Here is a 27,820-nt window from a genome sequence, read left to right on the forward strand (position 1 = left end):
ACACAAAGGTCTGGCCGACTCTGGGTGAGAAAGTCTTCAGCGTGAAGTGTTCTTGCTCCCTTGTTCCCGGCCACTTTCCCACCACCTCTGCGTCACTAATCTCTCAATTCCACTGCGCTCTTGGCGCTTGAGAGTGACTTTTTGCTCAGAGGAACAGGTAGGCATGTGGAGGAAAAGGAGGGAGGCTTGTAATGGCTGAGCGTATTGGGAGAGGTGGGCCAAAGGTCCACGGTGGCCTGTCCCACCGGCACCCTGGAAACTTGAATTGCTGACAAGCTGAAGGGTGAGGATTTGGTCACTCACTAATGACAACAATGCGGGGTCGCTCAGGAGGGAAGAAGTTACAGTCCAAGGCAAACCCACATACAGATATTGGGCAACTGTGCTGTCCAGATATGAGGGGACTCTGACAGCCAAGCTGACAGAATGGCAGATAATATTCCCAGAGGAAGGTGCTGTAAGGCAGCGTTTCTGCCACTGAGTCACTGCTGTCATACCACAGGCCTGGGACTCCCTGACGGTCCATTGGCTAAGAATCTGCCTTCCAGCGCAGGGGAGGTAGGTAGGTTTTATCAGGGGAGCATAATCTCCTTGGTTCTGTCTCATCTCAACAAAAATTTGAAGCGACGGACATTAAAGCCCTTAGTGCGCCACTGCTCTCTGACAGTGTTACGGCTCCCTCAGTTTTATTTAGAAAATAAAGGAAAATACATCCTCAAGGCATGAGGACATGCTGTCGCACGAAGAGAAGAGAGAGCGCGCGCACGCACGGGAGAGAGAGACGCCCTGGCCCTTCGGTTCCTCTTTTTCTATCTTTTTTCCTCCCCTTGGGCCTGCCCTATGTAAATTGGGCCAGCCAGGAGTGCTGTTTCTTCTACCTGAGGTCCTCACTCCAGTCCTCAGAGCTTCCTTTGTTCTGTTTTCACGGGCTTTTTCCCTTCCTTGTTTTTTAACCGCTGCCATTCTGGACTCCTTTTCCCTATTCTAACTACCTAACCACTTGATCCCTGATTGGGGAACTAAGATCCCACACGCCACAGGACAGCTGAGCCCTCAAGCCACAGTGAAGACCCAGCACAGCCAAAGAAAAAAAAAAAACAAAACCCACAGACCCCAGCTTTGCTTTGTCGTCTGTAATTGGTACACCTTTGCTCACTTCCTTTTCCTAGAGATAAAGTGAAGTGAAGTCGCTCAGTCGTGTCCGACTCTTCGCGACCCCATGGACTGTAGCCTACCAGGCTTCTCTGTCCATGGGATTTTCCAGGCAAGCGTACTGGAGTGGGTTGCCATTTCCTTCTCCAGGGGATCTTCCCGACCCAGGGATCGAACCCAGGTATCCTGCATTGCAAGCAGACGCTTTACCCTTTGAGCAAGACTTACCTCTAATTTCCCAGAGGTAAGACTGAGGAGATGACTAACTATTCCAGTTTCTTTCTGGAGATTTCATATTTAAATCACAAACACCATCAGATAAGATAATATACATAATCACAGCACTGTGCTGGGAACACAGTGCTCACCTAACTGGTGCCACCCTCTACCTAGAGACGCGTGCCCCAGCCCTTCTCCTTCACCCATTTTCATTTTCCTTTCCCCTCACGCCTCTCATGCACCCCCTTTCCCTCTCCTTTCCTCTCACCTTCTTGGTATTTTGTGGGCTATCTCTCTGCACAGATGCTGTCTCTCTTGTGTTGGTTCAGAAGCTCTGGAGAATAGGACCTGTGTTCCTGGGTTTTTCTATCCACTCTTATTGATTGGCACAGGGCCTCCTCAGTGGATTCACTTATGCACACCAGAAAGTGACCCGTAATACAGCATCTCACCCCCAGTGGAGGTTACCCCTCTATGGGGATTGCCTGACTCACTCCATCTTCAACCATTTTAAAGCAGGGCAGGGCTGGTCCCAGGGCCCCTAAGTGTCACTGTAACCACTGTGTGTGGCCCCCATGGATAAGGTATGAAGGCAGAGAAAAGGGGCAGGAGGCAGAGGCGCTGCTAGGCAGTTACAGCGCGTTTCCTGTATTTGATGGACTTCAACACTGACCAAAGCTGTCTTGAGGAAGCTTTTGACCAAAAGGATGAGAGGAGGACAATTTGCTTGGGAACTTAACTCAGAAGACTTTCTTAAACCATGGCCTTTCTAGCTAAGGGATGAGCACCTGCATTTAATACATGCTTAGAGAAAACCTTGGGCCAAAGTAGCTAAGGGAGAAGGCAGACATTTTCTTCCCTTTTCTGAGAAAGGAATGAAAAAGTAAAATGCTGCTAGGAGGTATGGTACTTCTCTTGAGAAGGAACTGCTGGTCACTGGTCATGGGCCCTAATAGGTGGGTATGGGTCATCTGCCTGCTTCAATGCTCTTCATGAAAGTCTCTGTCCCTTCATCCCCCATCTATCATAAGCACCCACTCTGCCCCTCCAGAGGTGTGTTTACTACCCAGACCTTCAGACTTCAGGCCCCTGCCAGGGCTGTGCACCAGGCCCAGGTTATCCTCCCTGGCCTTAGCTGTTACCTCTGAATATCATCTATCTTCTGTGCCATTCATTCAGGTCCTGACTGCTGACTTGAAGTCCATGCTTTCTTGGGCCATTTCAGGGGCCAGGCTCTGCAGCCTAATGCACTCTTTCTATTTAGGAAGATTCTCCTAGGAACCCAATGGTTTAAATCCAAAAAAGAACTTCTAATGGTGAGGATTTCAGGCATAAAAATGGACTAGGGGGGTGGGTCCATCTGAGTGGCGAAGGAGACAAAGCTTGAGCCTTGGTGTTCCATTGGTCAGGTTGGAACAAAGCTTCAGACTTCATTTGTAACATCCAGCTACCGTTTTGGAGATGTGCCCTAGTACATGCTGAAAATCATTTCCTGGCTTGAACGTCAGGAAATCTGAGTCCCAGGTCCAGGTTACTGCTCGGCAGCTGTGATATTAGGAGACTCTGGGTCTGTGTTTCTCATCTGTGAAGTGAACGTCAAGGATGAGGTCATCTGCGGAGTTCCTTTCAGCTGTGATTCCATGACTTTCTGAAAAGGAACTTTGTAGGACTTGATTCAAACATGGCAGTAGGAGACTATTAAATGATACTTAGAGAGGGAGACAGAGTGACTATGAAAGGCCAGGGTAAATTTGGTCATTTTGTTGTCTCAGTGTGAAAAGCAACTCTGGAGGCAGCCCTTCCCTAAGCAGCTCCAATTTGTGTGAAATTTCCATTGCTGAACTAGAAACACTCAGTGTGAACACTTTCAATTAAGTTTAATGACTTCATGTTCTGTTAAGTTCAGGCTGGCTAGGAATTTCATGACTTTTCCCTGACTTCATTACAATAATACTTAGCACTAGGTTCACATGTGTGATGTCTACTTGATAGTATTTTCATAATTGTGCAGCTATCTGGAGAAGGCAATGGCACCCCACTCCCATACTCTTGCCTGGGAAATCCCATGGACAGAGGAGCCTGGTAGGCTGCTGTCCATGGGGTCGCTAAGAGTTGAACACGACTGAGCGACTTCACTTTCCCTTTTCACTTTCATGCATTGGAGAAGGAAATGGCAGGCCCAGTCCAGTGTTCTTGCTTGGAGGATCCCAGGGACAGGGGAGCCTGGTGGGCTGCTGTCTACGGGGTTGCACAGAGTCGGACACGACGGAAGTGACTTAGCAGCAGCAGCAGCAGCAGCATCAAATTATGTTGATTCCTGGCTGGATGAGAAATGATAGTGAATAGCATAATTGTGAGACTTCATAAGGTACTGACATTTGTGCTTAAGCACAGAAGAATTCAGCAAGTAAGACTTCTATAGTGGGAGTGTGATTGTGAAGGCTTCATGGGAAAGTTCATGAATTCAAATGTAATTAAGCATGAATTAAACATGATGAGCTGCAGGGCTGATTCTAGCAGTGCCGAAGATACATTATGGAAATCCTTTTTGGAAATATGACCAGCTCCTTTTTAAACATATGTCAGATGCCTAACATATGGTCTCCTAAGGCCTCCAGCATACCTTGGGTGATCCAGGGCAGTCAGCGTATGCTTGGCGCTGTGGAAGGTCTAGCTGATCAAGCCAGGAAGCCAAGAACATGATGGGCAATTGACCCATCCTTGTCAGAATCTCGCTTCTCCTTTAGAACAAGTATTATAAATTCAAAGAGAAGTTTGAGCCTTTGTAGGATATAGTGCTGTGTCCTGACTTTTCATGCTGGCTCAAGAAGCAACAAATCATGAATGTAGGCTAACGTCTATTTTCAAACAGTTTACAGGGATGATAAAGTAAAGAGATAAATTTCATAAGCCACACTCACTAATAAATCGACAACTCGATACCTTGTACAGTTTGAGGGACAGAGGAAACCTGGAAAACAACACCCTTATAACTCTCTCTCATCCTCTGATGTCTTTTGCGTCCAGGTCCCCCAGTTTCCTTTGCACCCTTCTCTCAGTCTCAAAGAGAAGAAATAAGCGAGGAATCTGAAAGGCAGAACTGCATGTTCAAACCTCACAACTGATTGCTGCGGGGGCACTGATCTGCTTTTGGGGTCACCTTCTCTATATGTAAAATTAGGATTATTAACATTACCTTTCCACCTCGCAAGGCTCCTAAGTGAATGTGATGTGATAACTACAAAAACTCTTCATCTATATCTGTCTATGTTTCTGTCACCTAAATAGAAGATAGACTTCTGATTGGCTCTATTTTCTGATCATATCCATAGTGGATTATGGTAGATAATTATCGAATTGATGTGAATAACAACATCAGTGACCATGTATTATATGTACTCTGTGCGAAGCACCTTACTAAACATCTTATATTTGCTTCATATAATTATGGAGAGACTTTAATTGTATGACATGATCCTCTCTGAATCCTAGAACTGTAAAGTGTGAGAAGGCTAAACATGTCTAAAATGTAATAGCTAGTTTCTCTTTTAACTTCTCTGGCTGTAATTACTGAAGTGAAATATTTTTCCCCAATTTTGGACCATGGTTTGTGGTCTTCATATCACGAGTTGTGGCTGCGTCTTGCCCCAGTGAAAGGTTTGGGAACATTAAGTATTTTTTTGTTTGTTTTTAATCCTATCCAATAGTTGTGCAAAGGCAGGTTCCTTTATCCGGCCCTTTATTTTTTTCCCCCAAACCCAGATACCCAGAATGACCTTTGTTCAATTGGAAAGAGAGAAATTTGGAACTTGAGAATCTCACTGTTCACAAACAGTGGAGGGCGCTGATCACAAAACAGCTTGCAGGCCTGGTTTACCCAAGTAACACTAGTAGGGTAGTAATTGTGTTCTTCAGGTTGGACAGAGGAGTCTGGAACTAAGGAGGTTGGGATTGTTATTTGAAATTCCTCTGTGTATAGTGTTGGGTGATGGCCGGTGGATGAGATCTTAGAAGTAATATGCAACGCTGAGAAGAGAAAAGGAGCAGAAGAGACGTCAGCAGGAGAGACCACAAAGGAATGGAGAGATAGGGGGCTGGAGTCACAGGAACCGAGAGAAGAGAGGTTGGCCCATGGTGTCAGATGCAGGGAGTGAAACACAGGCAGGAAAGTGTTCATGCTGCTACTACTGCTAAGTGGATTCAGTCGTGTCCGACTCTGTGCCACCGCATAGACAGCAGCCCATCAGGCTCCCTGTCCCTGGGATTCTCCAGGCAAGAACACTGGAGTGGGTTGCCATTTCCTTCTCCAATGCATGAAAGTGAAAAGTGAAAGTGAAGTTGCTCAGTCGTGTCCGACTGTTCCTGACCCCATAGACTGCAGCCTACCAGGCTCCTCTGTCCATGGGGTTTTCCAGGCAAGAGTACTGGAGTGGGGTGCCATTGCCTTCTCTGAAAGTGTTCATGGGGTTGTTGATTTGATGAGAGCTGTTTCAGTTGTGCCAGGTGAATGCCTGCATGTTGCTTCAGTAGTGTGTAACCCTATGGCCTGCAGCCCACCAGACTCCTCTGCCTATGGGATTCTCCAGGCAAGAGTAATGAGGAGGGTTGCCATGCTCTCCTCCAGGGGATCTTCCCAATCCAGGGATTGAACCCTCATCTCTTATGTCTCCTGCATTGGCAGGCAGGTTCTTCATCACTAGTGCTACCTCAGAAACCTACCAGGTGAATAGGAGGTGACAAAGTAGAGATCATTAGGTTATAAAAAAGACTTTGAAGCCACCTGTGAAAGTAGGGAAGGAAAGAGTTAAAAGGATAACAATTATTTTAAACAGGGAGAGACTTATCTGTTGAGTTGAGTGAGTCGCACAGAAGCTGAAGACACAGGAGATGAAAGGAGGATGCATTTGATGGAGTAGGTTCTCTGAGGACTTGGATAAAATGTGATCCTGAGTGCACAGGTGGGGTTTGGCTCCAGCAGCTGAAGAACCATCTCTTCTGCGGTGGAAAGGAAGAGATCAAAGACCCAGACAGCTTTTCAGGTCAACAAGTAGGGGCAGGAGGTTGAGGTATTTCTTACTCTATGACTTTCAGTTTCCCCAGTAGAATAGAAGGTGCAGTTGGCTGAGAGTCAAGCTAGAAATAGAATTTGACGGCAGAGGAGAGTGTGCAAAAGAGCCTGCTCACGTGTTAACATTTTTGGATGGATCTGGTGAAAAGTGACTAGGCGTGCGGGGGCTCAGATGAGGGAGGGGGTCATTCATGAGGAACTGTGCCATTCTACACAAGAGAATTCTCTCCTGAATTCTGTGATCATCTGATTAGGTATGTGAATGCAAGGGTAGGTAGGCGAATTGATCCAGGGTTGGAGGTTTTCCTGGCAGGTTCATTCAAGAGACAAAGATGAGAAAGTGACTCATTAAGAGCCTGCAAATAGAGTCTCGGTAAGATTCAAGGACAAGTGAGTGTGCTGAGGGAGGGAGTCAGCCTGGTCAGCTTTACCCTCTTTGTTTCTCAGTTCTCTCTCTTCCCCTATTCACAGACCATCTGCTCGGCTATGGACCTTGATTCCGCTTGCCTGGTTCCTAGTGTCCCTTTTTTTTGCATTGCATCTTTCACAGTCTACCTCAGGCACCATCTGATGCCCAGAAATCCTGCCACCTGGAGATGCCTTGTTGTGCCAGCCGGGCCCCTGGGACCAGATCCCTGCATACCGCTCCATCCCATAGCAGGTGAGCCTTCAGTGCACACCTTGGGCCTAGTATTTGGCTCCTGGCTCCTTCTAGGAGATGCTGTGTCTCCTCTCCAGATGGATTACTCTCCTGCCTCCATGTTCCAAGGTCAGGATGTTTTCTGGGAGCTAGAAGAGAGAGCCTCGGAAAGCACTACCCTCATTTCTATCTTATTGAAATATGTCACCTGGACATGGCAGAAAGAAGAAAATCTACCATTGAAACAGTTAGTTTCCTGCTTTTTGAGACTGAAAAGATGATTGCACATGATTAGGTCATAGAAGAGTGACTGATAAATGGTCATATATTCAAATATTGGTCATATATTCAGCTTTTCTGGAATAATTCCAAGAAATTAGCCTGTTCCTGCTCTCCATCTTGACCATGTTTTTACTGGATGTGAGAGGGTCAAAGCCAGAGCTGGCCTTGGATTTTATGGGTGTCAACAGGCTGCCGGCTCTCCACCCTGGAGCATTCTTCTGCTCTCTGCTTGGTATGCAGGTCAAACCTGAGAGCCCTTCTGTGAGCCGGCTGCAGGCCTTCCATCTGTCTGGAGCTCAGCGGAACTTCAGGTATCACAACAGGAGATTCACATGCACTGACAGGATTTTCATTTCACCTGCTGCTGATGGTTGATAAAGTAGACAAAAGTGAAAGTGCCATATACTCAGGCTATTCCTTTTCTATTCAGTATTAATTGAATAAATATTTATTGACCACCTACTAAGTGCCAGATGCATCCTCTCCTTGCTGCTAAGGATGCTGTATGGAATGCAAATGGACACAATTCTGACTAGTACGGTTGGGGAGGGATAGAAGGACAGCAATTAAATAATTTTTGAAGTAAATGTAGAATTTCAGCTATAATCGGTGTTAAGAAGAAAAAGTGTATTATGTTTTGAGAACAGATGAGATGTTCTTGTCTCACTTGGTGAGGTTAGGGAGGACTCTTAGAGGAAGTGACATGGGTAGAAACTCACTAGGTGTAGAGTGGGAGGAATGGGTTAAGGCCCTGAGAAGAAAGGAACCAAAGGATGGTTGTGGGCTTGCATTCAGAGAATGTGGTGAAGTGTGGGTCAAGATGAGCCCTCAGAAGGAAAAAAAAAAAACCCAACACTTGACCATTCTTTTAGAGAGGAGTTATAAGTTAATATTTATGAAAGATCACTCACTTCAGTGTAGAGAATAGATTCAAGGTGGGAAAAATGATTATTGGGTAACAGTTAAAGGGATAATTTCAGTGGCCCAGCTAATCAATAAAAATAGGCAGGATTAGGACTGTGGCAGTAGAGAATTCACACTGTGTTTTGGAGACGGAACTAGTAGGATGTGCTGCTGGATTAACGTGCCTCGGGCAGAGGGAAAATGAGGAGCGACAGATAATTTCCAGAACACTGCTTCACAACTGTGGTGATGGTGGTGACCGTGTTCAATCAGAAGGCTAAATAAAGGAGAAGCCATTTTGGTCTGTTAGGGCCCAAAATTAATACAATAAGGTGGGTTTTTTTTTTTTTCCATTTCATATGAAGTTCAGAACTCCTAAATCATTATTTTTAGTTTTTTAAAATTTGTAAACAAGGTATTCGTGAAAAGTGTGTTTGTGGATCTTTTGAAATCGTCCTGTGAAATTATCATTGACTACATCCTTAACACGTAGTCAAAGACGAACAACTGCATTAATAGCAAGAGGCATAAGGTATGTTTAGAAATGTGGAGGACAAAAACTCAAAAGGAAGTGGGAATTTAAGGCTCCTGATGGAAGGGAGAGAGAGAAAGTGTGTGTGTGTGTATGTGTGTGCATGTTTATGTAGGAGTATATGTGGGCAGATTACAGTCTATAGATGAGCTTATTTCCTTAGCGACCACATCTATAAATTTGCGACACTCTTCCCCCACCTTGCTGTGTCATGAGTATAGCAGATCCTATCCTCCTATGTAATGATAAATTGAGACAAATTTTCTAATTCTTGGTTTTATGGCTATTTCTTCTAAAATCTGGAATAATGTTTTTTGTGTAAGTTACTGTAAATAATTATTCAACTTCAATGCTGAATATTCCAGCTCTCCCTCCCTGTGCCTTCCCAGTTCATTGCTATTTCGTGTTAGATGGGACACTGGGTCCAATTATAGCTTTGCATTTAATTACAAACTTTGCATATGTGTGCATTAATTAGAAGATTTTATTGCTTTGTATTTTATGGCTGGAGGTTGTGAACTGTAGCAATGCAATATACCACTTAAGGGGATAATACAAATTTAGAATAATAAAAAGAAATTTATAGTGGTCATCTCAGGCATCCAAAGTATTGTATGGAAAAATAATAAAGCATAAACGCAATCTACACAAGACTCAGGCCCATTCTCCTTCTTTAATTAAGAGGTTTAATATTGTGAAGAAGACACTTAAAGATCTAGAACAACATACATCTGACACTTGTTTAGGCTGAGGATCTAAAAGTAGGACCTTAGGCGTGTGTCTAAATGTGCCTGCCCATTAGAAGAAGGGGGTCATGATGTTAAAACCCAATGTTCTAAGGTCATTTGTATATGAAAAAGTAGTCCTATGCCTATGAGAAGGGACACATATTGCCTGAATAAGCCTTCAGTCAAGAGGCCTACTGCTAGAAAAGAGTGAACCTCAGTAAATTTGCAAAACAGTATTTTGACTGAATATTGTAAGACCAAAGACAAAATAATACTATACAAATGCTATAATCTAGTTAGTGAATATGCTTCTCACAGGGTCTATTTTAGAAATCCTGAAAAAGTTGATTATGTACTAGAGTTGCACAAATGAGACTGCGTATCCACTTACATGGTAAAAAATAAAGTAGACAATCCACTTCACAGAACACAGCCTTGCTGTGGTGAAGGTATTTACATAACTCTATGAGCTATTTCAAATCCTGAAAGATGATGCTGTGAAAGTGCTGCACTCAATATGCCAGCAAATTTGGAAGACTCAGCAGTGGCCACAGGACTGGAAAAGGTCAGTTTTCATTCCAATCCCAAAGAAAGGCAATGCCAAAGAATGTTCAGATTACCACACAATTGCACTCATCTCACACACTAGTAAAGTAATGCTCAAAATTCTCCAAGCCAGGCTTCAGCAATACATGAACCGTGAACTTCCAGATGTTCAAGCTGGTTTTAGAAAAGGCAGAGGAACCAGAGATCAAATTGCCAACATCCACTGAATCATGGAAAAAGCAAGAGAGTTCCAGAAAAACATGTATTTCTGCTTTATCGAATATGCCAAAGCCTTTGACTGTGTGGAAAATTCTGAAAGAGATGGGAATACTAGACCACCTGACCTGCCTCTTGAGAAACCTGAATGCAGGTCAAGAAGCAACATTTAGAACTGGACATGGAACAACAGACTGGTTCCAAATAGGGAAAGGAGTACGTCAAGGCTGTCTACTGTCACCCTGCTTTACTTAACTTATATGCAGACTACAACATGAGAAACGCTGGGCTGGAAGAAGCACAAGCTGGAATCAAGATTGCTGGGAGAAATAACAATAACCTCAGATATGTAGATAACACCACCCTTGTGGCAGAAAGTGAGGAGGAACTAAAAAGCCTCTTGATGAAAGTGAAAGAGGAGAGCGAAAAAGTTGGCTTAAAGCTCAACATTCAGAGAAAGAAGATCATGGTATCTGGTCCCATCACTTCATGGCAAATAGGTGAGGAAACAGTGGAAACAGTGTTCGACTTTATTTTTGGGGGCTCTAAAATCACTGCAGATGGTGATTGCAGCCATGAAATTAAAAGACGCTTACTCCTTGGAAGGAAAGCTACAACCAACCTAGACAGCATATTGAAAAGCAGAGACATTACTTTGCCAACAAAGGTCCGTCTAGTTAAGGCTATGGTTTTTCCGGTGGTCATGTATGGATGTGAGAGTTGGACTGTGAAGAAAGCTGAGCACCGAAGAATTGATGTTTTTGAACTGTGGTGTTGGAGAAGACTCCTGAGAGTCCCTTGCACTGCAAGGAGATCCAACCAGTCCATTCTGAAGGAGATCAGCCCTGGGATCTCTTTGGAAGGAATTCAGCTAAAGCTGAAACTCCAGTACTTTGGCCACCTCATGCGAAGAGTTGACTCATTGGAAAAGACTCTGATGCTGGGAGGGATTGGGGGCAGGAGGAGAAGGGGATGACTGAGGATGAGATGGCTGGATGGCATCACTGACTCGATGGACATGAATTTAAGTGAACTCTGGGAATTGGTGATGGACAAAGAGGCCTGGTGCGCTGTGATTCATGGGGTCATAAAGAGTCCAATACAACTGAGCGACTGAACTGAACTGATGAAACCAAGAGCCATGCCCTAGGCTGGTGAGTCATAGCAGAGTTCTGACAAAACACGGCCCACTGGAGGAGGGAATGGCACCAACTCCAGTGTTCTTGCCATGAGAACCCCATAAGCAGTGTGAAAGGCAAAAAGATGACACCAGAAGATGAGCCCCCCAAGTCTGAAGGTGTCCACTGTGCTCCTGAGGAAGAGTAGGGGGCAATTATGAATAGCTGCAGAAAGAATGAAACAGCTGAGCCAAAACAAAATGACACTCAGTTGTGGATGTATCTGGTGATGAAAGTAAAGTCCAGTGCTGTAAAGAACAATATTGCATAGGAACCTGGAATGTTAGGTCCTTGAATCAAGGTAAATTGTAAATTGGTCAAGCAGGAGATGCAAGAGTGAACATCGGCATCTTAGGAATCAGTGAACTAAAATGGATGGGAATGGGCAAATTTAATTCAAATGACCATTATATTTACTACTGTGGGCAAGAATCCCTTAATAGAAATGGAGTAGTCCTCATAGTCAATAAAAGAGTCCAAAATGCAGTACTTGGATGCAATCTCAAAAATGAAAGAATGATCTTGATTTGTTTCCAAAGCAAACCAGTCAACATCACAGTAATCTAAGTCTATCCCTCAATCACTGATGCCAAAAAAGCTGAAGTTGAACGGTTCTATGAAGACCTACAAGACCTTCAAGAACTAACACCAAAAAAAGATGTCCGTTTCATCACAGGGAATTGGAATGCAAAAGTAGGAAGTCAAGCAATAACTGGAGTAACAGGCATTTTTGGCCTTGGAATACAGAATGAAGCAGGGCAAATGCTAACAGAATTTTGTCAAGAGAATACACTTGTCATAGCAAACACCCTCTTCCAACAACATGAGAGACCATTCTACACATGGACATCACCAAATGGTCAATACTGAAATCAAGCTGATTATATTCTTTGCAACTGAAGATGGAGAAGCTTTATACAGTCAACAAAAACAAGACCTAGAGCTGACTGTGACTCAGATCATCAGCTCCTTGTTGCAAAATTCAGACTTAAATTGAAGAAAGTAAGGAAACCACTAGGCTATTCAGGAATGACCTAAGTCAAATCCATTAGGCTTATGCAGTGAAGGTGAATAGATTCAAGGGATTAGATCTGATAGACAGAATGCCTGAAGAAATATCGACAGAGGTTTATAACATTGTACAGGAAGCAGTGATCAAAATCACCTCAAAGAAAAAGAAAGACAAAAAGACAAAGTGGTTGTCTGAGGAGTACAAACAGCTGAGAAAGGAGAATGGAAAGGCAAGCAAGCAAGGGAAAGACATACTTAACTGAATGCAGAGTTCCAGAGAATAGTAAGGAGAGATAAAAAGGACTTCTTAAATAAACAATACAAAGAAATAGAGGAAAACAACAGAATAGGAAAGACCAAAGATCTCTTCAAGGAAACTGGAGCTATCAAGGGAATATTTCATGCAAGAGTGGTATGATAGAAGACAGAAATGGTAAGGGTCTAACAACAACAGAAGGGATTAAACAAAAAAGTCTTAATGACCCAGATAACCAAGACGGGGTGGTCATTTCCCTACAGCCAGTCATCCTGGAATGTGAATCAAATGGGCCTTAGGAAGCATTACTATGAACAAGGCTAGTGGAGGTTGATGGAATTCCAGCTGAGCTATTTAAAATTCTAAAAACTGATGCTGTTCAAGTGCTGTACTCAGTGTGCCAGCAAACTTGGAAAACTCAGTAGTGGCCAAGGACTGGAAAAGGTCAGTTTTCTTTCCAATCCTAAAGAAAGACAATGCCAAAAGATGTTTAAATTACCATACAATTGCTCTCATTTCACATGCTAGTAAGGTTATCCTCAAAATTCTTCATGCTAGGCTCCAGAGTACATGAACTGAGAACTTCCAGATGTACAATCTGGATTTAGAAAAGGCAGAGAAACCAGAGATAATATTTGCCAATATGCATTGGATCATAGAGTAAGTGAGGAAATTCCAGAAAAATATCTGCTTCATTGACTACACTAAATACTGGGCTGGATGAATCCCAAGCTGTAATCAAGATTGCTAGGAGAAGCAGCAACAGCTTCAGATATGCAGATGACACTACTGTAATGGCAGAAATTGAAGAGGACTAAAGAACCTCTTGATGAGTATGAAAGAAGAGAGTGAAAATGCTGGCTTAAACTCAACATTCAAAAAACTAAGGTCAGGGCATCTGGTCCTATCATTTCATGGCAGATAGAAGGGGGAAAAGTGGAAGCAGTGACAGATTTTATTTTCTTGGGCTCCAGAATCACTGCAGACAGTGACTGCAACCATGAAATCAAAAGATGCTTGTTCCTTGGAAAGAAAGCTATGACAAACCTAGACAACATATTATAAAGCAGAGACATCACTATGCTGCTACAGGTTTGTAAAGTCAAAGCTATGATTTTTTCAGTATGGATGTAAGGGTGTGACAGTTGGTCTGTAAAGAAAGCTGAACACTGAAGATTGATGCTTTTGAATCATCATGCTGGAGAAGACTCTTGAGAGTCCCTAGGACAGCAAGGAGATCAAACCAGTCAATCATAAAGGGAAGCAAGCCTGAATATTCATTGGAAGGACTGATGCTGAGGCTGAAGCTCTAATACTTTGGCCACTTGGTGTGAAGTGTCAGCTCACTGGAAAAGACCCTGATGCTGGGAAAGATTGAGGTCAAGAGGAGAAGGCAGCGACAGAGGAAGAGATGGTTGGATGGCATCACTGACTCAATGGACATGAGTGTGAGCAAATTTCAGGAAACAGTGGATGGTAAAGAAGCCCTGTGTATTGCAGTCCATGGGTTTGCAGAATCAGAAACAACTTAGAGACTGAACAACAACAAAAGTAGGCAATAAACCAGGTTTCTCATTATTGGAGGAGGAGAGAAGGCTAAACCAAAATCCATGGTGTTGGCCTGAAATCAGCATCAGTATAAATTCCTTGACTTTGATATACACAAGCAGAGAGATGGGTACCAAAATACACATGTACCTTTGGGGTAGAATACACACAGGTACCCTAGCTCTGTCTGCTGAGAGGGCCCAAGAAGCAATGATACTACAATAGTGCTGAATATACTGGGTGCCCAGATACTTGCTTCCAAACACCATTCTTCAATAAAAGAAACCAGGGTTTCATACAGAAGAGGTTGATTCCAGAAGTTGGGCAGGGAAAACACAAGATTAACCAGGATTATCTTGTGGTATAAGGAAGTGCTAGAAAAAAGGAGGAATGCTTGCTGTAAGAGTGCAGCAGTCAACCTGAAGTACCACTTAACGTCTAAAGCTGGAATGATTTGAGCAAGAAAATAAATAATAAAGACACTGGTTATAATTAAGACTTTCTCAGAAGAGCTGGCTCTAGAGACCATAAGGAATTTCAAGAAGGAGCTTGAGGACCCAGGGGAGGAAGTTGGGTGCAGTTGTCTTTGGTTTGGTTGGAAAGTGAGAAGGGAAGTTAATTCCTTGAAGGAGCAGAAAACCGGGGAGATAGCAGCAGCTAAGTCGGGTAAGAGCTTCCCCAGTGGCTTGGAGGTAAATGATCTGCTTGCCGTAGACACAGGAGATTGGAATTTGAGCCCTGGGTTGGGAAGATCACATGGAGGAGGGCATAGAAACCCATCCCAGTATTCTTGCCTGGAGAATCCCATGGACAGAGGATACTGGTGGCTACAGTCGATAGGGTCACAAAGAGTCAGAACCAACTGAAGCGACTGAGCATGCACACACACAGCAGGGGTAGAAGGCTTTGCACTCTGAGGGAAGTCAGTATGATTTAGGTCCAAGTGGGAAGAAAGCTCTGGAGTCTGGGCTAGGTTGGGTCATAGTGGCTGTTGCAGGATTGTCCCATTCCATGATTCTGGATGAACAAACAGACCATGTAGTCCTCTTCTTTCCTTTGCAAGGATAGAGAAATCTTTTGGGAAAGAGAGTGGGAAAGCATTTCCAGTACTGTTATCCATGTCTCTCCACGGTGAATATACCAACTCCTCTCTGAGAGAGGGGCCTCTGGGAGAGAGACCTGGTGTCCCCCTACCTTGGGATTCTCAAGAACTCCAAGGAAAGGTGTGATGAGGAATATTATGAACTATTCCTCATGTGAGGAACACCTGCTGCCTTGCTCCACACTTTGCTAAGGCTTCCCTCAGTGGAGTAGTGTGAATGGCCAGACTTCAGCCTAATGGCTTTCCTTCAGTTCAGTTCAGTTCAGTCACTCAGTCGTGTCTGACTCTTTGCGACCCCATGAATCACAGCACGCCAGGCCTCCCTGTCCATCACCATCTCCCGGAGTTCACTCAGATTCATGTCCATCAAGTCCATGATGCCATTCAGCCATCTCATCCTCTGTCGTCCCCTTCTCCTCCTGCCCCCAATCCCTCCCAGCATCAGAGTCTTTTCCAATGAGTCAACTCTTCACATGAGGTGGCCAAAGTACTGCAGTTTCAGCTTTAGCATCATTCCTTCCAAAGAAATCCCAGGGTTGATCTCCTTCAGAATGGACTGGTTGGATCTCCTTGCAGTCCGAGGGACTCTCAAGAGTCTTCTCCAACACCACAGTTCAAAAGCGTCAATTCTCTGGCGCTCAGCCTTCTTCACAGTCCAACTCTCATATCCATACATGACCACAGGAAAAACCATAGCCTTGACTAGATGGACCCTTGTTTGCAAAGTAATGTCTCTGCTTTTGAATGTACTATCTAGGTTGGTCATAACTTTTATTCCAAGGAGTAAGCGTCTTTTAATTTCATGGCTGCAGTCACCATCTGCAGTGATTTTGGAGCCAAAAAAAATAAAGTCTGACACTGTTTCTACTGTTTCCCCATCTATTTCCCAGGAAGTGATGGGACCAGAGGCCATGATCTTCGTTTTCTGAATGTTGAGCTTTAAGTCAACTTTTTCACTCTCTTCTTTCACTTTCATCAAGAGGCTTTTTAGCTCCTCTTCACTTTCTGCCATAAGGGTGGTGTCATCTGCATATCTGAGGTGATTGATATTTCTCCCGGCAATCTTGATTCCAGCTTGTGTTTCTTCCAGCCCAGCGTTTCTCATGATGTCCTCTGCATATAAGTTAAATAAGCAGGGTGACAATATACAGCCTTGATGTACTCCTTTTCCTATTTGGAACCAGTCTGTTGTTCCATGTCCAGTTCTAACTGTTGCTTCCTGACATGCATACAGATTTCTCAAGAGGCAGGTCAGGTGGTCTGGTATTCCCATGTCTTTCAGAATTTTCCACAGTTTATTGTGATCCACACAGTCAAAGGCTTTGGCATAGTCAATAAAGCAGAAATAGATGTTTTTCTGGAACTCTCTTGCTTTTTCGATGATCCAGTGGATGTTGGCAATTTGATCTCTGGTTCCTTTGCCCTTTCTAAAACCAGCTTGAACATCAGGGAGTTCAGGGTTCATGTATTGCTGAAGCCTGGCTTGGAGAATTTTGAGCATTACTTTATTAGCATGTGAGATGAATGCTTTCCTTAGTTCCTTTTATTGTCTCGACTAACTGCTTTAGAATATTCTAATTATTTCTAGGATAAGCCCCCTTCTTATTACTATGTAAACTTTAGGTGGCCGGCTTCCTCAGAGTTACATGGGTAAATTATATAAAGTGTTAGAAATATTAAAGTAGCAAAGGGTTAAATAAAGGTCAGTGGACTTGACAACCTCAGTAACCTTCCCTTCTACTCTGAATGATGCTAGGATGAATGGATCTGTGAAGAGAAGCCCTTGTGAGTCGGGTTCATCTTGGAAGAGTACCTGAAACCAGAGAATCCTTCTGAGAGCTGCAGTGACCAAAGTCTCTTTTCATGGTTCTCCAGGCAACTAGGGAGCAGTGATGGTGAGAAACCCAATGGGGTTTAGAGTGAGGTTGTCTGTTGCTTATCTAACGTTCAATCTCCCCATCTACCCTTAACATAAGCCCACCTCTGTTCAGAATCCAGTCCTCCTCACTGCAGCCCAAGGAGGTAGCAGATCGTACCTCCAGTTCCAAGGGCCTGATTGGTACCAGGGGTATCATGTTTATTTAACAAATATCGAGGCCAAGCCTCGATTATGGGCCAAGCCTTATTTTAGTTGAGTAAGAAAGTTCCAGATTCCTTACACAATGAAGTTGATGTCATAGTATATGTGGAAAGAAATGCACAAACAACAGAACAAAACACATGGTGATGAAAACTGAGGAGAATGGGGCCTCGGTAGGGCCAAAGGGGAATGCAGGGGACGGTGTTGGGAGTAGTTGTTATTTGAAAGGGTGTTTGTGGAAGGGCTTGATGTGATACGTTCTCCTTCCCTTGTCTTGCTTTAAAATGATGTCAGTTCTGCTAATGAAACCAGGGGGAAGTCTACAGGGGAAACTGCAGAAAAATGTTCCCACACAACAAAGATGCAGAGACAAGAAGAGGCACTCTCTCCTTCCTCTGGATGTTGTAATTGGCTGTGATGCCAGGAAGTGCAGCAGAAACCTTATTCCAGCTTGATGACACCAAGAATGGCAGGGTGAAGAAAGAGAGAACAAAATTTGAACCTTGATTATTCTTCTGAGCCACAGAATTAACTAACCCTGAAGTCTTATCTGTATCTGTGCTTTTTGTAATGTGAAGTAGTAATTTTTCATATTGTGTATGTCAGTTTAAATCAGGGTTTCTTTTACTTGCAGTTGAAGTCATCCTAACTGATATAGAATGGATTCTCCTAGCTCTAATTAACTGAAATAAAGCAGTCTGCAAAATTTTAAGTAGAGAGGGGTAGGAAATTGTGACATTGCTTATAACATGGGCATTTTTTCTTGCACACAATCTCAGATGTAAGTTTAGTAGAATTTGAAACAGTTGGCTAGAAAAAAGACTTCCTGTCAGAGCTCTCTTGCCCAAGACAATGACATAAGGGAATCCAGACACCATTCTTGGAAACCTCATATTCAGAGAATCGTGGCCCACCTAGCCTAATTTCCAATAAAGTATGGATAAGAGCTGCAGACATGGAGGAGTACACAGATGTGGGCGAAGACTAGTCCAGAATAAATAACCAATGTAGGGGCACTGGAGTGGCAGTGATGGTGGTTAAGTGGGAAACTGACCACACAGGGTTTGGAGTGAGCCTTTCAAAAATTCCCATTGTGACTGAGAGCTGGTAAGAACTACTGTCTCTGATTACATTGCCACAAGTTGCTGCCCATGGTGGGCAGACTAACAGACTCTACTTTTGTCCAAGATGTCTACCCCTGGAACCTGTAAGAATCTATGCTATGTAAACAAAAAAAACATTTCTGCCAATGTGATTGTCAGTTCAATCGCTCAGTCGTGTCTGACTCTGACCCCATGGACTGCAGCAAGCCAGGCCTCCTTGTCCATACCAACTCACGGAGCTTGCTCAAACTCGTGTCTATCAAGTCGGTGATGCCATCCAACCATCTCATCCTCTGTTGCCACCTTCTCTGCCTGCCTTCGATCTTTCCCAGCATCAGGGTCTTTTCCAATGAGTCTGTTTTTTGCATCAGGTGGCCAAAGTATTGGAGTTTCGGCTTCGGCATCCGTCCTGCTGATGAATATTCAGGACTGATTTCCTTTAGGATTGACAGGTTGGATCTCCTTGCAGTCCAAGAGACTCTCAAGAGTCTTCTCTATTAGTGTCAATAATGGAAAAAAAAAAGCGTCTTCTCCAACATCACAGTTCAAAAGCATCAATTCTTTGGCTCTCAGCTTTGTTTATAGTCCAACTCTCACATCCATACATGACTATGGAAAAACCATAGCTTTGACTAGACAGACCTTTTTCAGCAAAGTAATGTCTCTGCTTTTGAATATGCTGTCTAGGTTGGTTGTAACTTTTCTTCCAAGGAGCAAGCGTCTTTTAATTTCATGCCTGAGATCACCATCTGCAGTGATTTTGGAGCCCAAGAAAATAAAGTTTCTCACTGTTTCCATTGTTTCCCCATCTATTTGCCATGAAGTAATGAGACTGGATGCCATGATCTTAGTTTTCTGAATATTGAGTTTTAAGCCAACTTTTTCACTCTCCTCTTTCACTTTCATCAAGAGGCTCTTTAGTTCTTCTTCACTTTCTGCCGTAAGGGTGGTGTCATCTGCATATTTGAGGTTATTGATATTTCTCCCAGCAGTCTTGATTCCAGCTTGTGCTTCATCCAGCCTGGCATTTCGCATGATGTACTCTGCATGTAAGTTAAATAAACAGGGTGATAATATACAGCCTTGACGTCCTCCTTTTTCTATTTGGAAGCAGTCTGTTGTTCCATGTCCAGCTTGAACTTTTGCTTCCTGACCTGCATACAGATTTATCAGGAGGCAGATCAGGTGGTCTGGGATTCCCATCTCTTTCAGAATTTTCCACAGTTTATTGTGATCCACACAGTCAAAGGCTTTGGCATAGTCAATAAAGCAGAAATAGATGTTTTTCTGGAACTCTCTTGCTTTTTTGATGATCCAACAGAAGTTGGCAATTTGATCTCTGGTTCCTCTGCCTCTTCTAAATCCAGCTTGAACATCTAGAAGTTCACAGTTCTTGTGGAAACCTGGCTTGGAGACGTTTGAGCATTACTTTGTTAGTGTGTGAGATGAGTGCAACTGAGCATTCTTTGGCATTGCCTTTCTTCAGGATTGGAATGAAAACTGTCTTTTTCCAGTCCTGTGGTCACTGCTGAGTTTTCCAAATTTTCTGCCATGTAGAGTGCAGCACTTTAACAGCATGTACTTTCAGGGTTTGAAATGGCTTAATTGGGATTCCATCACCTCCATTAGCTTTATTTGTAGTAATGTTTGCTAAGGCCCACTTGACTTCACATTCCAGCATGGCTTATAGGTGAGTGAAACTATCTGGGTCACTAAGATCTTTTTTGTACAGTTCTTCTGTGCATTGTGCCACCTCTTCTTAATATCTTCTGCTTCTATGGGGTCCATACCATTTCTGTCTTTATTGTGCCCATCTTTGCATGAAATGTTTCCTTGGTATCTCTAATTTTCTTGAAGAGATCTCTAGACTTTCCTAGTCAATTGTTTTCCTCTATTTCTTTGCATTGATTACTGAGGAAAGCTTTCTTATCTCTCCTTGCTAGTCTTTGGAACTCTGCCTTCAAATGGGTATATCTTTTCTTTTCTCCTTTTCTTTAGCCTCTTTTCTTTTCTCAGCTATTTGTAAGGCCTCCTCAGACAACCATATTGCCTTTTTTCATTTCCTTTTCTAGGGGTTGGTCTTGATAACCACCTCCTCTACAATGTCACAAACCTCCATCTATAGTTCTCTGGCACTCTGTCTATCAGATCTAATCCCTTGAATCTACTTGTCATTTCCACTGTATAATCATAAGGAATTTAATTTACATCGTACTGGAATGGTCTAGTGGTCTTCCCTACTTTCTTCAATTTAGGTCTGAATTTTGCATTAAGGAGTCTATGATCTGAGCCACAGTCAGCTCTAGATCTTGTTTTTGTTAACTGTATAGAGCTTCTCCATCTTCAATTGCAAAGAATATAATCAATTTGATTTCAGTATTGACCATCTGGTGATGTCCATGTGTAGAGTCTTCTCTTGTGTTGTCGGAAGAGGGTATTTGCTATGACCAGTTTTCCTCTTGGCAAAACTCTGTTAACACCTTCCCTGCTTCATTTTCTATTCCAAGGCCAAATTTGCCTGTTACACCAGGTATTTCTTGACTTCTGATTTTTGCATTCCAGTCCCCTATAATGAAAATGACTTCTTCTACTTCTTCTTCTTCTTCTTCTTCTTCTTCTTCTTCTTTTTGGTGTTAGTTCTAGAAGGTCTTGTAGGTCTTCAGGGAACCATTCAACTTCAGCTTCTTCAGCATTAGTGGTTGGGGCATAGACTTGGATTACTGTGATATTGAATGGTTTGCCCTGGGAACAAACAGAGATCATTCTGTCATTTTTGAGACCATACTCAAGTACTGCATTTTGGACTCTTTTGTTGACTATGAGGGCTATTCCATTTGTTCTAAGGGATTCTTGCCTGTGGTAGTAAAAGTAATGGTCATCTGAGTTAAATTAATCCATTCCAATTCATTTTAGTTCACTGATTCATAAAATGTTGATGTTCACTCTTGCCATCTCCTGCTTGACCACTTCCAGCTTACCTTGATTCATGGACCTAACATTCCAGGTTCCTATGCAATATTGTTCTTTACAGCATCGGACTTTACTTCCATCACCAGTCGCATCCACAACTGGGAGTTGTTTTTGCTTTGGCTCTGTCTCTACATTCTTTCTGGAGTTATTTCTCCACTGATGTCCAGTAGCAAACCGGGCACCTACCAACCAGGGGAGTTCATCTTTCAGTGTCATCCAGGGGAGTTCCTCTTTCAGTGTCATATCTTTTTGCCTTTTCATACTGTTCATGGGGTTCTCAAGGCAAGAACGCTAAAGTGGTTTGCCATTCCCATCTTCAGAGGACCACATTTTGTCAGAACTCTCCACCATGACCCATTCGTCTTGGTTGGCCCTACCTGGTATGGCTCATAGTTTCATTAAGTTAGACAAGCTGTGGTCCATGGGATCAGTTTGACTAGTTTTCTGTGATTGTGGTTTTCATTCTGTCTGCACACTGAGAGATAAGTATAAGAGGCTTATGGCAGCTTCCTGATGGGAGAGGCTGACTGTGGGGGAAACTGGGTCTTGTTCTGATGGGCGGGGGCATGCTCAGTAAAACTTTAATTTTCTGTTAATGGGCCGGGCTGTGTTCCCTCCCTATTGTTTGACCTGAGACCAGACTATGGTGGAGGTAATGAAGATGATCGAGTTCTTCTTCTAAAGTCCTGAGGCTTTCCTGGTGGTTCAGATGGTAAAGCATCTGCCTGCAGTGCAGGAGACCAGGTTCGATCCCTGGGTTGGGAAGATCCCCTGGAGAAGGAAATGGCAACCCACTCCAGTACTCTTGCCTAGAAAATTCCAAGGATGGAGGAGCCTGGTAGGCTACGTCCATGGGGTTACAAAGAGTCGGACACGACTGAGTGACGTCACTTTCACTTTCTAAAGTCCTGTGCATGCACTGCTGTGCTCAATGCCCCCAACCCTGCAGCAGGCCACTGCTGACCCACACTTCCACTGAAGACTCCTGGACACTCACGGGCAAGTCTGGGTCAGTCTCTTGTGGGGTCACTGCTCCTTTCTCCTGGGTCCTGGTGCACACAAGGTTCTATTTGTGCCCTCCAAGAGTCTGTTTCCCCCAGCCTGTGTAAGTTCCTGCAGCTCTATGGTGAGCTAATGGTGACCTCACCCACTGTCCCTGCCTCTGTGGCAGGTCACTGCTGACCCGTACCTCCACAGGAGGCACTTAAACACTCAAAGGCAGGTCTGGCTCAGTCTCTGTGGGGTCTCCTGGTGTGCACAAGGTTTTGTTCAAGCCTTCTGAGCATCTCTGGCAGGTATAGGGTTTGATTCTAAATGTGATTTCACCCTTCCTACCATCTTGCTGGGGATTCTCCTTTGCCCTTGTATGTGGGGTATCTTTTTTTGGTGGGATCCAACATTCTCCTGTCGATGGTTCAGCAGCGAGCTGTAATTTTGGAGTTCTCACAGGAGAAGATGAGTGCATGTCTTTCTACTCCTCCATCTTGATTAGGACAATCAGATGTGATTGATTGCAGATGTAATAAAAATGTGATTGCAGATGCAATAAAAATTGTGGCGATGGGAGATTATCCTGGATGATCTGGGTGCACATGTGCTAAATCACTTCAGTCATGTCTGACTGCCTCTCTATGGACTGCAGCCCACCAGGCTCCTCTGTCCATGGGATTCTCCAGGCAAGAATACTGAAATGGGTTGCCATGTCCTTCTCGAATTATCAGGGTGGATCCAATCTCATCCCATGGACATTAAAGAGTGGAAATTTTCCAGCTGGGGAAATTTCAGCTGGGAAAAAATTTCCAGTGGGAAATTTTCCAGAGAAATGTGATGGAAATGCAGGGTGGAGTCTAACTCTGAGAGGGATTCAACCCATCTTGCTGGCTTTGATGATGGAGGAAGGGAGCCAGGAGCTAAGACATGTGGATGGCCTCTAGAAGCTGGGAATGGCCCTTAGCTGACAGTCAGCAAGGCCACAAGGATGTTATTCCTATAGCAGTGAGGAACTGAATTCTGCCAACAGTCTGAATGAGATGGAAAACAGTCTCCCCTGGAGGCACCAATAAATGAGCACAGCTCTGCCGACACCTCAATTGAATCTGGAGCCCCATGTCAAGCTTCTGACCCACAGAACTGTGAGATAATAAAAGTGTGTGGCTATGAGCTTCTAAGTGTGTGGTCATTTGTTTTTGTCATCACAGCAATAGGAAATGAATACAGCCAGAGAGTAGAGAGCTGGGTCCTGGCTGGATGAGCATGGATTGAACCACTGGGGCTTGTGGAGGGAGAGGGAAGTGCAACTTTGCAGCAGCCCAGGTGAGCCAGAAGCAAGGGGGTCAGTCTGAGTGATGGGATAGAGCAGATATGGAAGGTGCTAATGACAGAGCAGGTATCTGGTCTGTGTAACAAACTACCCCCAAACCTAGTGGCTGCAAACACCATCAGTTGCCTGTGGGTCAGTGGTTAGCAGGGTCAGCTCCTTGATCCTCCTGCTCAGGTCAGCTGCATCCTCCTGCACTGCTGGGCAGCTGCTGGTCAACGAGGTGGCTGCCTCTGGGGTTGACTTGCTTGCTGGGGTGATGACGGGACTGGCCATGTGTTTCTGACCATCCAGCAGATTAATGCAGACTTGCTCACAGGGTCACTGGCAGAGGTCTCGAGAGCAGCAAGAGCCACTTTTTCAGCCTCTGCTTATGTCGTATTTTTCCTGTCTCACTGGCCTGAGGGAGTCACACGCTTGGCCCAGAGTCAGCATATTAGTCTGCTCAGGCTGCATCCACCCACAGACTGGGTGCTTTCAAGACAGAAATGTGTGTTCTCATAGTTTGGGAGCCTGCACCTTCAAGGTCAAGGTGCTGGCAGGCTTGGTCTCTTCTGAGGCCTCTCTCCTTGGCTTGCAGGTGGCCTCTTCACTTGGTCTTTTCTCTGCCTGTGCTCCCCTGGGGTCCTTTCTTCAGAAAAGGAAACCAATCAGCATGGATCAGGGCACCACCTTAACATAATCATTTTAACTCAGTCACCTCTAGAGGCCTGATCTCCCAATATGATTACATTCTAGGTACTGAGGTTTGGAAAAGAGACAATTCAACTTGCAACAGTCAATACGACAGCAGACTGCTCAGAAACAAGGCTAGTGGGAGGCTTGAACAGATGGGGTCACGGGGAATTAACTCTTAACAATGTATCACAGGATACCGAAATGTGGGTGAGAAATGGAAAATTCACGATACTTCCCAGGGTCAGTTTTGTTTATGATAACAGTGTCTTAGAGAAGGTGGTCTGCACACTATGGCTGGGGGCTAAATCTGGCCCCCTCAATCGTTTTTTTATTGGAGTGTAATTGCTTACAACGCTGTGCTGGTCTCTGCTCTAGAGCAGTGTGAGTCAGCTACATGCATACACATATCTCCTCCTCCTTAAACCTCCCATTCCAAATTATTTTTGTAAATAAAGTTTTATTGTAAACCGGCCACACTCACTCATTTGTGTCTAGTCTGTGTTGTAACTGGCTTCTTGCTACAATGGCTGAATGAGTAGTTGTGATAGAGACTGTGGGTGCTCAGTTGCCAAGTCGTGTCTGACTCTTTGCAACCCCATGAACTGTAGCCCACCAGGCTGTTTTTGCCCATGGAATTTTCCAGGTAAGAATACTGGAGTGGGTTGCCATTTCCTTCTCCAGGATAGACACTGTACAGCCTGCTAACTTTTAATCTATTTGCCACCTGCCCTTTCACAGAACACATTGGCTGACTTGATTGTTGGAAAATTCTAAGAAAACCATGAGCTGAGTAGAAGGGTGAAGGAACCAGACAACCAACCGGCAGTCCCAGGAAGATGAAGGCACAATTTCCATTGCTGACTTCTGATGAACAAATTACCAGAGAAGCAACAGGTCTGGAACTGTTACAAGGAGAGGTCTTAATGCGCTGCTTGTGAGGTTGGCAGGAAGGCTTTCTTGGAGCTGTTTCACACAGCCTCGGCCACCCACCCATCTGCTGCCCGCACGCTGTCGTCCTTTCAAGTGTCATCTAGAGATATCTACTTGTCAAACGCAGAGAACAAAGCAGGAGTCTTGGCCTTGTCAGGGATTTCCCCTCCTGTGATATTTCACACTAAGCCTCATTCACACCCAATGAGAAGGCAGGGCTGCTTTTAAAACCCATTTCACATTTTAAAACCGATTCTGTTAAGCATGACTTCAGCTGTCACTTCTTGTTATTTTTGGAGAAGTTTGATGCTCATAGGTTTGAAACATCCCATCCATTTGTTCAATGGACTTCTGATAACTGTCCCTGCCCACTGGCTATGAAGTCAACACCAATTATGCAGCTGACTGCCTTCACGATAGAACATTTGAGAACAGGCCACGATGCCTGGTTGCGCCTTACTACATCGAGCCACGTCGTGCTGAAAGGCCTTGAAAACTGGTGCCATTTTACAGAGGAAACTGGGGAACGCATGAAAGCTGAGAGTAGGTGGAGGGCTGTCTGCACTGCAGACATGGTCTGCAACCCCGTTGGGATCAAGAGAAGTAGGCTTTTCAAATCCTTGCTACATGAGCCTTGTTATTGCCAAAATAGACCACTTGAGATGGAAGTACAGATGAATTTGCTGCTGATGACAGCTCACCAGGACCCTGCTCTCCATTCAGGTACATTGATATGCATATTTGCTCTACTGGAAAAGAAAAAAAATCATCTCCTCTTCTACCCTGGGACGCTGCTTCTGTAGGATCGGAATCTGCTATTTTATACCCACCTGCTGCTCCAATATAAGCAGCCGCAATAGGCATCACGCTATGAAAAGCTCTGAGGAGCACCGTTGCCGTGAGAATTGCTGCCTTGCTCGGCTCTGCTTGGTGATTGCAAGATGGATTGCCAGATTAGCACAGGCACAAGGAGTTTGTATAAGGAACAGGGAGGGTGATTTTTCCCTGCTTCTCCCAGCAGCTATTTCTTACCAGTCCCTTTGCTTGCTATAAAAAGCGAGGTATTTGTTAATGCCATCTCTTGGTGGAAATTCACAGGGCAGAATCACTGACTCAAGCCCAGAGTGACACTACTGTGTTTCTTCCTGCTCTTGGACTGCCAGACAAGGACTCTTGGGCTACTGGAAAAAGAGGCCACTTGCCTATGCCCCTGCCGGCTCGTGGAAGCTTCCAGCACAGTGGTTTGCTGTCCTCTGCTGTTTTATGTCATTTGCTAGCTAACTCAACATAGCTCCCATTCTCTAATGTAGAAGGTTGTTTTCAAACACGAAAAGCAAGTCGATGGAACAGGTAGAGGCACAGGCAGCCTGGAGGCACGGAAGCAGCCTGATTCTTCTCCTGGAGACTTGTGCAGCCTGTGTGCGTGATCTGTGTTAACATCTTGTCTTCAAGACGTTGACCTCACTTTGATTCAGCTGTTCTAGAAAAGAATTCATTTCTTCTCCATTTCAAAGCTGTTTATCTAGCTTAGAAAATAGCTGCTTTAAGCAGAAGCCTTTACACTTGTCTGGGTAAATTCAGTTCCAGTTTTTGCTTTGGCCACAAGTCAAAGATAACAGCTGTGCACGTGCGGGTTCATTGCGCTCTACGTGCCTGCTGGCTGCATCACCAACCAGGGGGAATAACCAATAATTAGAACATTTTGGGTCATCTGGGAAAGAACAAAGTTTTCTCATGTCTGGAAAGGTGATGTGACCTTCCTCTGATTTTCCCGAATGAGGATCTGTCTGTGACTACAGGGGGAGCAGAATATACAAGCCTGGGCTCATGGCCGGCCACCATGTTCTCCTCTTCCCAAAATATCACCTGATAAATGGAGGCTCAAAACTATATTTAATGTTTGTCAGCTCAGCTTTAGCTCTGCAACAGGCCTGAGCCATGGCAACAAGCAAAAGTCCTTGCGTATTCCTAACACATCAGCGTTTCTGATCATAATGATTTGTGACTCAGACCTTGAAAGCTGTGGGGTCTCTTCCTAGTTGAATCAATGGAAGTTTACATAAATACATGTTTCTGTTTTCCTTTTCTTCTTGCTTCAGCATTCATGTTTCCTCGTGGGCAATAACAGACTCTGGGAAGGTAGGGAAAGGAGAAAAGGAGCAGATAGAGAGATGATTCAGAATAAATTATTTGGGTGGGTTCTCACTTCTTTCTTGATTACGACTTTTTTTTTTATTTCATTTATGAGAGGTAACATGTTAGAATTCTTATTTGGAAAGGCAAAATGCATCCCATGTATTTACAGAACACGATCACTCAATTCTTACATCTGATTACAAGCTAAAGCCATTCCTACATGAG

At 44.1% G+C, this 27,820-nt stretch overlaps 1 long non-coding RNA gene across 1 annotated transcript; it reads left to right on the plus strand.

Moving 5' to 3' along the window:
- Positions 1 to 27,545, plus strand: LOC138446837 (uncharacterized). Its single transcript, XR_011259570.1, has 3 exons — positions 1 to 157; positions 17,138 to 17,276; positions 25,268 to 27,545. It is a non-coding gene; the product is annotated as an uncharacterized lncRNA (long non-coding RNA).
- The last annotated feature ends 275 nt before the right edge of the window (positions 27,546 to 27,820 follow it).

Source organism: Ovis canadensis, chromosome 10 (genome assembly GCF_042477335.2).
Source record: "Ovis canadensis isolate MfBH-ARS-UI-01 breed Bighorn chromosome 10, ARS-UI_OviCan_v2, whole genome shotgun sequence".
In the NCBI taxonomy this organism is placed as follows: Eukaryota; Metazoa; Chordata; class Mammalia; order Artiodactyla; family Bovidae; genus Ovis; species Ovis canadensis.